At 58.3% G+C, this 9,097-nt stretch overlaps 1 protein-coding gene across 1 annotated transcript in view; it reads right to left on the reverse strand.

Annotated features, from left to right (window-relative positions):
- The window catches only part of FRMPD3 (FERM and PDZ domain containing 3), an 80,492-nt gene extending 75,277 nt beyond the window's left edge, over positions 1-5,215 (reverse strand). Inside the window, exon 1 of the mRNA XM_075896708.2 lies at positions 5,033-5,215. The gene's annotated coding sequence lies outside the window, so the exon portion shown is untranslated. The remainder of the gene's footprint in view (positions 1-5,032) is intronic.
- Between the last annotated feature and the right edge of the window lie 3,882 nt (positions 5,216-9,097).

Genomic DNA, 9,097 nt, shown 5'->3' on the forward strand with positions numbered 1-9,097 from the left:
TTAATTTGGTGACCCCTATTTCTTATGGGAACAAGTAAATAGCTTTACTGTATTCGTTTACGCCACACCGGTCATGATTTTATACACTCCTCTCGTACCACATCACCCCTTTTGCCGCACTGCCACCGAAGCCCTCCCCCGGCCTTGCCAGCACAGCTCCCGGAGCCCCGGCAGCCTAAAGTCGTATCTAATTGCTGCTGGCAGCACACGCCTCGACCACCAGCAAGGGCTGGGCCCCGCTGGAGTCAGCGAGGCGGCTGGCATCACTCCGCCAGGTCAGGAGGCAGATGGCAGCCACGAAAAGGCAGCCGCCAGCAGAAGGCAAGCGGCGCTCCCCGGCACAGGCAGAAGTCAGAGGCAGCGGAGAAGTTAGCGGGGCAGCCAAACGCCGCTGTAAATAATGAAGCAGAAGAGGCAGCCTGGCTCCCGGCAAGGAATTCAGCGCTCGCCGCTCTGCCTGCAGGTTTCGGCCATGAAATGGGTAGCTCCGCTAGCGAGGTGAGCGAGGAGGAGGTGACCGCGCGCTCCGGACAGGCAGGATGAAGGAGCCGTGTGAGAGTCCAGGCAGGGCCGTCCTTCCCCAGAGGTCAGATGGCTTCCACCACACTCGGCCGTCTCTTAGTAACCTGCCCGGCCCTTCACACCTGCCCATCGCTGACCCCGCTGGGCTGGCTCCTCCCCCTCGCAGGTGCACAGAGCTGCATGTGCCAGTGCAAACGGAGGGGTACGGAGCAGGACAGGAGCCGGGGTGCCACCTGAGCAGGGCTAGGCCACTCCCGTTGCTCTGCCGCGGGCTGTGTGATCCGGTGGCTCGGGCACTGGAGTGGGAGGCTGGAGACCTGGGTTCTGGGCAAGGCACCTTCTCTCCCCCACTGCTGCCCCACCCTCCAGTTAGACCAGAAGCGCTTTGGAGCAGGGACGGTCTCTCACGGGGACCTCGAGGGGCTACTACAGCCCAGCGTGGCCACAGGGAGGAGCCTGGGGGCGCCGCAAGGCCGAGATCCGGTTTCAATCCAGCTTTGCTCCCTTTCGTCACCCTGCAGCCGGGGCTGGAGCACACACAGGCTTGAGAGTCACTGGGGCGCCGAGCGGGAGTGTCCGCTACTAAACCCTGCCCGGGCAGCGGCCTCTGCGCGCGACCACATGAGGGGCCAAGACCAGTCAGTGCTGGAGGCCAGGCTGAACGTGGCAGGCCCGGGGGCTCGTGGCTGAGGGTTCCTACAGGAGTGCAAAGGGCTACGGACAAGCGAGTGCGTGCGGTGAGCCTGGGCTGAGCAGAGGGCTCGTCATAGATCAGCTGATCTGCGGGGGCCCGCTGCTGTCTCAGCAAGACGGGTCCTTATTCCGCCACGGTCCCTGTGCAGCTGCCCCGGCGTGGCAGGAACAGAGGCTCCCTAGTGCCACTCCGTTGCCCTCCAGGGCTTGTCCTGGGGCCGGCCACACGGCCCGGCTTGGGTTTGCGCTGAGTCATTGCTTGCTGGGCCACAGGACAGCAGCCTGCAAGCCCTGGGTGCCAGCTGCATACACAGGCCCTGTAGGATGGGACAGGCTGACATTGACTCTGTCCTTCGCTCCAGCTACTTGATTTAACCCCTTCATGCACTGGCCGGAATGTGGCCCCTGATCCCCCGGTAGCTCTTCTCCCGCGGGGAGCGCAGAATCCCCCCTTCTGCTTTCTCCCGGTCAGCTGCCCTGTCCCCCCACAGCACCCCTGCTGGGAGGAGCTGCCCTCTCTTCCCCCCGTCCCGTCAAGCGGCCGCCTGTAAGCGAGCAGCCGAGGTGGCGTGCAGCTGGTTCCAATCTGGTCACGTGTGCGTCTGTACTGGGGTGGGAGCAAGCGGCTACGTTTATCCTGCTGCCCTGGGTAGTGGTGGTGCCATGGGCCTGGCGGGGGAGCTTTCCTTCTAACAGGGCGGGGCTCCCACTCCTCTGAGCTCGGCCGACATGCTCCAGCTGACGTCAGGGGCGTGAGGGTGCGGAGAGCCACCCAACCAAACGGTAACTCTGCATACGACGGAAACCCCTCCAAGCCACCCCAGCACCCTGCCCCCCCCCTTTGCTGCCTCTTCCCACTTCCCTCCGTTCTGCCCCTTCTCCCGGCTTAATCCAGGAAGCACGACTCCATTTTCTGCAGCTCCCGCGTTCTCTTTTCAGCTCCTTGCTCCTATACCCTCCCCCGTCACCCACCCCCACCATATCTGCACCCAGGAGGGGAAAAACGCGGATTCTAAAGCACTTTTCACATTGATGGGCCTGACAGCGCTATCTGCAGGGAGGGGAGCAGATCTTCAGGGGAGTTCCACTGCCATCCAGGCACCTGAGCACGTGGCCGGAGCCTCGAGGGCTGTGCATGCTGGGAAATCTAGCGCCTGGGGCTGTACGCGGAACAGAGAAACCAGCCCCCCACCCCCGGAGGAGCAGAGCTTGAACCAAGAGGCGGCGCCGCCAGGGACGTAAAGGAAGCAACAGGCATCGAAGCAACCTCTCGCTTTGATAAACCACCCTCCAGGCCCAATCACGAGGCGCAGGGGCCGCAGCGTCCCAGGTGGGCACCCGCAGTGGTAAACGCGGGATGCCCTCTCGCGGTGGTTTAATTAGCACCTCACCGAGGACGGGGAATTGCCTTCCGGCTCCAGGGTGGCGGTGGCCCTCCCGGGGAGCTGGGCCTGGCTGCTCTGTGGCCCTTCCCTCCCGTGCGAGTTGTGTCCCCGCAGCACGACTCATCTCCCGGAAGGGTACAGCCCCTTCCTCGGCCACACGCGCGCTGGGACAGCAGCCCTACTCTGGCTGCAGACTGGAACCCATCGCAGTCCCAGGCTGCCCAGCCCCACTGCTGCAGGCAACCGCCCAGCTAGAGGCACTGGGCGTCCAGCCCTCCCCCCACCTCTGCCCCACGGGAGCCAGGTGCCTGCTGCAGCCATAGGGCAGGATGCCCACCCCCACAGGCTTGCCAATGTGGGGGCTGAGAGGGGAGCGTGGTCGCCAGGGCCACTCGGTCACTGGCCATTCTGTGAGGCCGACAAGGGAGCCCGTCGGTGCCCCTTGCACCCAGGTGTTTGTGACCGGGACCAGTGTCTGCCAGGGATGGGGTTGAGCTCCCCAGCTCACTGCCTGCAAAGCGCCCGGTGGACAGCACATGGGGCGACCTCCCCTCACTGCTTTGTCGCCTGCATTCACCTCAGCCGCCCCACCCCGCGCCAGCTTGCCAAGCTAGATCTTGGCCATGCTCTCCTAGGTCCCTTTGCCAGCCAGCAGCTCGCCCTTCCCCAGGGCAGCACCATGCTAACGGACCCACTTCAGCGGGGCAGCAGGCCCACGGAGAGCAGGCGATGCCCAGAGAGCCCTGGCAGCATCCTCAGAACCTGGGAGCAGCACCTCTCCTGCTTGGGGCCGCCATCGCGGGCAAATCCGCAGGGCTCGCGGCTCCGTGGGGCCGTGCTGCTGATCACATGCCCACGTTGCCCCAGAGACCCTCGCCTGAGATCAGCACCCCTCTGGGCCAACACTAGTATATGGACGCAGGAAGAGTCTGCACTGCAAACAGAGAGAAAAGGTGGGAGGGGAAACTGAGGCACGGGAGGAGGGGGGGAACTTGCCTAAGATCATTATCAGGGGCAGAACTGGGACTAGACCCCAGGTTCCAGAGTCTCTGTGCGCTCTGGCCTGAACAGACGTTTGTGTCTGCATGTTAGACCAGCGTGTCCATTGGTGCACGTGTGTTACTGCATGTAAGGTTGTATGTTCACATGCTAGAGACCTGGCTGGGTGGGGCATGCAGGTATCCAAGGGCCCTGGGCGTGGCCGTGCACTCCAGCAGCAGTGTGTCTGTGCAGACGCACATACAGGGCGCTCGTGTGCATGAGGACAGGATGCTGGGCTGGATTTGTCAGGCCCAAGGCACAGGTGGGTAAGTGGGCTTGGCACCACGTGTGTGCGCACGCCCCGGGGATCTGTCTGGACCCAACAAACCCCACGTGGATGCCTCTCGCACAAGGGGGCTTGCCTGGCTGGCACATCCGTCCAGCCACTGGCCTCCGATCAATGCTGGAGGCTCCTCACGTTTCTCAGCTGTGGGGAACATTTCAGGTTTTCTGTTCTCCACAGCTCGATCGGAGTGAAATCCTCAGAGCGCCGTCACGCCTGAAAGGTTTAGCCTTCTGCTGCACACACGCACCGTAGATTACCACGGAGCTGGCTGGGGAATCCTCCGACCGAGCCCAAATTCCTCTCACCCCGGAAGAGCGGGAAAGGCCGGGAGGGATAGTACGAGGGGGCTGCTCTGAGGACAGGGGACGGGGGTCGTCCTGAGGGAGCAATGAAGGGAAGCCCAGGACTGACTGGACATGGGGAATGAAACCCGCCCCCTTGCTTCAGACCGGGAGGTCTCAAGTGGGGCAAAGCCGGGTGCCTTGGGGGAGGGGACATGTCCAATGCCGAACCTCAGAAAGACAGACAGACAGACAGCACCCACCCTGCTCCCAGCACCCTTCTTGCCACGAAGCGGCGGCGAATCAGCATTCGATTCCCTCTGCTCCCTTTCCCCCTTGAGCATTTTGGAGCCGCGGTTTTGCTGACAGGTTAAGTGGCCGACAGCCTGCCTGGCAGACCATTTCATTAAGGACTTGATTTAGTTTCTCCCTCTCTCACTCCCCCCCCCCTTGTGACTCCAATAAATCTGACTCTAATGAACAGGGACTAGTGGTGCTTTAAAGGAGATCCGGAGCAGCCACGTAGCTGCCTGTGCGACACACACACACACACACACACACACACACACACACACACACACACACACACACACACACACACACACACACACACACACACACACAGCAGGGAAGGGACCCGCGGCATCTCGCTGCAACGTCCTGGCCACCACGGAGCCCAGCGGGCACCGACTCTGGCTGCCAGATGTCCCCCAGCCTCTCCGGGGCTCAGCGGAGACGGAAATAGTCCCCAAACAAAGCCACGCCAATAAATGCCAAGACAGCCTCGTCTACTTACGAGCTGCTTCGTGGTGCACGATACTCACTGTCTGCTCCCTACGGCCGAGGCGGCTGGCAGGACGCTTGACCTCTCCCCCCGTCCCCTCTCTCTTTGCCCGGCACGGACGGACGACGGCGTCTGTGCAGAAAGAGAAAGATCACCACAGCCTTAGAAATCCAGCACCCGCTGTGACCAGAATCTTAAAGAAGCCGGTTGGCTCAGCCCCAGAGCCCCGGCAGGGAGCGAGCTGGTAAACACAGCCACCGCTTGCTTGCTCGCTCGCAAATCAGGAAGCCGACATGGGGAGCGAGTGCATTACACCCACCACGGAGCAGTGACCCTGCTCACCGGCTTCTAGGAGGGGCCAGCAGCGAGACCCCAAGACACCTGGGGTGGGCATGAGGAGCAGGTGTCTCCTTCAGCTTGCTTCGCTGCTCTTTTTCCCCCGCGGGAGGAGGCTGAGGGGGGTCGGGCTTGTTCTAACAAGGGGCACGTGGAAAGCCAGGGCTGAGGAGGGTGCAATGGCTCAGTCCAAGGCTTTCACCGCTGGGCCCAAGGTTTGAATTCCGCCGGGAGGGGGAAGGGCTGAAAGCTACATCAATGGGAAACGAGTTGGTCGGTCTCAACACAGCTCCAGCAGGCAGCACACAGGCCAAGGAGACTGACCTGCCCAGGCACACACTGTGGGGTCCCGGCGGACCAAGGCAGGGAAAGACTTAGCTCGCACGGCCAGGGGCCCCGAGCCAGCTTCATGGGGCACTGTCACGGAGAAGCTCGCACGGCCAGGGGCCCCGAGCCAGCTCTGTCAGGGCACTGCCACAGGGAAGTTCACACCGCCGGGGGCTCATAGCCATCTTCTGTAGAGAACTGCCAAAAGGAAGCTCCTACTGCCGGGAACCCCTGTCTTCAGTGGGGGCACTGCTACGGGGAAGTTCAGACCACCAGGGCCCCCCTAGCCAGCTCTGTCAGGGCACTGCCACAGGGAAGCTCACACCCCTGGGGGTCCCTAGCCGGCTCTGTCCACAGGGTAAATATCTGGAACCAGCTTGGGGCTACATTCCTCAGCCAGACTCTTTTCCTCGGGAGGGGGGCGGAGGAGAGATCGAGGGAGGGCAGTCACCTTTGCATACATTTTCCCTGTCTCCAGAGCAGGGATCTGATTGGGGAAGAGCCAGGAAAGGATACTGCAGGGCTCATGTGTCTGGGGACTGCACGCCGATGGAGCTTTGTCCGGCAGGTACGGATCACTGCTCCTCCACACACCCGGCTGCAAGCCGTGGCCACGGGAAATATTACTGGAAAAAACCATTCTCCCTGCTCATGAATGCAAGGCGGCGGGGACCCTGCACTGCCGCTCGGCTGCCTCCCAGCAAGCTTCACTGAGATTAGCAGGGCTCTGGGGCTCGTACAGCTGGGCATGCCTGTCCCTCCTGCGTGTGACCCTGGGGCCTGCAGCATAGGGGCAGCAGTCAGTCCCTGCGGTGACCGCAGCTTTGCTCCTGCACTAACCAGGGCAGCCCTGGCTCTGCAGCTCTGTGCAGAAAACAGCTGGAGCAGCAGCAGCTCTGATCCCTGCAGCTGCCAGAAGCTGCCAGGCTTAGGGTGGGACAGCAGAGCATGCAAAGTTTTTGAGTCTGCAGGCATTGGGGAATGCAGCCCTGGGAGTGGCCGGAGAGTAAGCACCAGATGTGCCCAAACCGCTTTTATCAGGAGTGTAAAAACCCCCAGGAGGCAAAAAGTTAAATTAAACACAGTTTTTTAAAATAATAAACCTCTTTAAAATTGAATTTAAAAATATGGCCACCTCTGTTAAAGCCTAAACTTATTATAATCTACTAAACTCATTTCAATTAATTACAAAAATACTATTGTACAGTGCATGGTCGCTGCTAAGTTTTAAAGAAAGATCACTGAACGAGGGGCACATCCCTGGTGTGTCCCTGGAACCGAGATTTTGAGATCACTAGCTTCTATTGTGAGCACAGAGAGAATATTTCCTTAGTTCATTTATTCAACTAGTTCAGATCAGTGACTAGCTCCCTCAAACCAACTCTGACTTGAAAAAGCAGGAAAGCTTATTGTCCTTTTTCAGTCCAGGAACAACTAGTTGTGAGAGGAAGAGATCTACTAGTTCTAAAATCTTGAATGACACCGTGACCAGAAACAATCTGTTCAATTAATTCGCTACAAATAACACCTCCTTTGTTTAACAAATCTGTTAGATTGAAGTGAAAAACAAAAACATGTTTTGATAAACTTTTTTTCTTTCTACTGTAGCTAGCACTTAAGGTAATTTTAGTTAATTACAAAATTAAGATGCCATTTTTGGTTATGTTTTTAATTGGCTTTGAATTTCCGACCAAACAGAGCTTAATACAAATCCCAAGTAAAAACTGAACCATCCAATAAATGAGAAATGCATCATTCACCATTTTCTAACAAAAAATATGCAAACAGTCAGAATCAAACTAATTGCACAAATAAGCATACAGAAATAATGTCTACTCCTGGTTAGCAAAAAGCACCACCCTATTTGATGTATTTTTAGTTGCAAACAACTTGTTTTAACGGTTACCAGCTAGTCAGACTCAATCATTCTTTAGGAAAATAACTACAAATGAAAAACATGATTAAAATAGAGGCTTCCTGCTTGCAGATACAAACCACAGTTTAAACTTGTGATTTAAATGGCTTTGATTTACAAATCAACCCATCCATACCTGGCACAGCATTAAAGGGTCTCACGATGAACACAGCTGGTGTATAGAAGCAAGCCCTGTAGCCAGCCCATGGCTGGTACAGGATCATGAGGGAGACTAAGGCTCAGAGCTTTGTAGTATACACTGAATGCCAAGCAAGAAACAACCAGCTTGCCTCGTGCCATCCCTGATTCTGAATATTACCAGAGCCATCAGACAGGGACCATCTGTCGAATGGATGAAGACCTGGCATTTCAAGACCTGCTGCCATGGACGGTGCCTAGAATGTGCCTTGGCCGCATTTTACAGGCCCTAAAAATCAATGTGGCAGAGCCAAAAGTGCTTTGCAGCATGAGCCTTGGACTGCAGAACACCCACTCTCTTTATGGACCCAGTGAATTACACCCCCCCCCCCCCACAGGCAATAATCCCCCTTCACTAAAGCACAGGCTGACTGGCTTGTCCCAGCTCACACAGTGGCTCAGCAGTAAGGCCAGGAGCTAGGGCAAGATACGGGCCAAATCCTGCCCACCAAGCCATTTGATCTGGCCCGCGGCCTGTCCTGCCGCTCCCCCGCCCCCAGACCAATCAAGGCCTGAGGTTGGGGGAGTGCGCCAAGTTATTCGCTGTTCAAAGCAGCACAGCACCGAGGGAACCGCCCTTTTCCGCTTAAGGCCCCGCCCCTTTCACCTGAAGCCCCACCCCTTCTGGGGTGGATCCAGCCCATGACTATGTATGAAAATTCAAGCAGTGGCCCACCTGCAAAATTATTGCCCATCCCTGAGCTAGGTCTCGTCTGAGCTGCACTTATGTAAATGCACCACAGCGCCGTTCAGCCAACGGACTTATCCCGCTGTAAACGGGCGGAGCCCCAGTCACCCTTGTCGCATGCACCTCCGGGACAGGAAGCCACAGCCAGGCAGACAACAGACCAACAGCGCCTGACACGGCAGTGGGGTAAGGAGCAGTGTTCCCTGTAAGCTGAGCGCTCGGACAGCTGCCCAGGAGAGACTGAAATGCCACCCAGCAGAAGGCCCATAGCCTCCCACAGCCAGGCAAAGGCACAGTCGCTGGATCCCAAAGCGGGGGCTGGGCGCGCCTGCCTGCACTCTGCACGGTGCAGATTCCACGCTGTAGTTACACGCCTGTTCTGCAGCCACCAGAGCAGACAGTGGTGCTGCTGCAGGGAAGGGGAGACCAACCCTCCACACCCCATCCGCCAGGCTCGGTCTGAACGTCAGAGACCGTCTGAAACGAGCCCGTTAGTAAGCCTGGGCATTTCCCCCACTTTAAAACGGAGGAAGCTAAATGCAGAGACTGTCAGGGATCTAACATTTGAAACTCACTCAAAGGCAGGAAGGGAGGTAAGTTTACACAGCCAAGCTGCTCACATGCAGCCCTCTCTCCTCCCC

The sequence above is a fragment of the Pelodiscus sinensis genome, chromosome 13 (assembly GCF_052426305.1).
Source record: "Pelodiscus sinensis isolate ZL-2025 chromosome 13, ASM5242630v1, whole genome shotgun sequence".
In the NCBI taxonomy this organism is placed as follows: Eukaryota; Metazoa; Chordata; order Testudines; family Trionychidae; genus Pelodiscus; species Pelodiscus sinensis.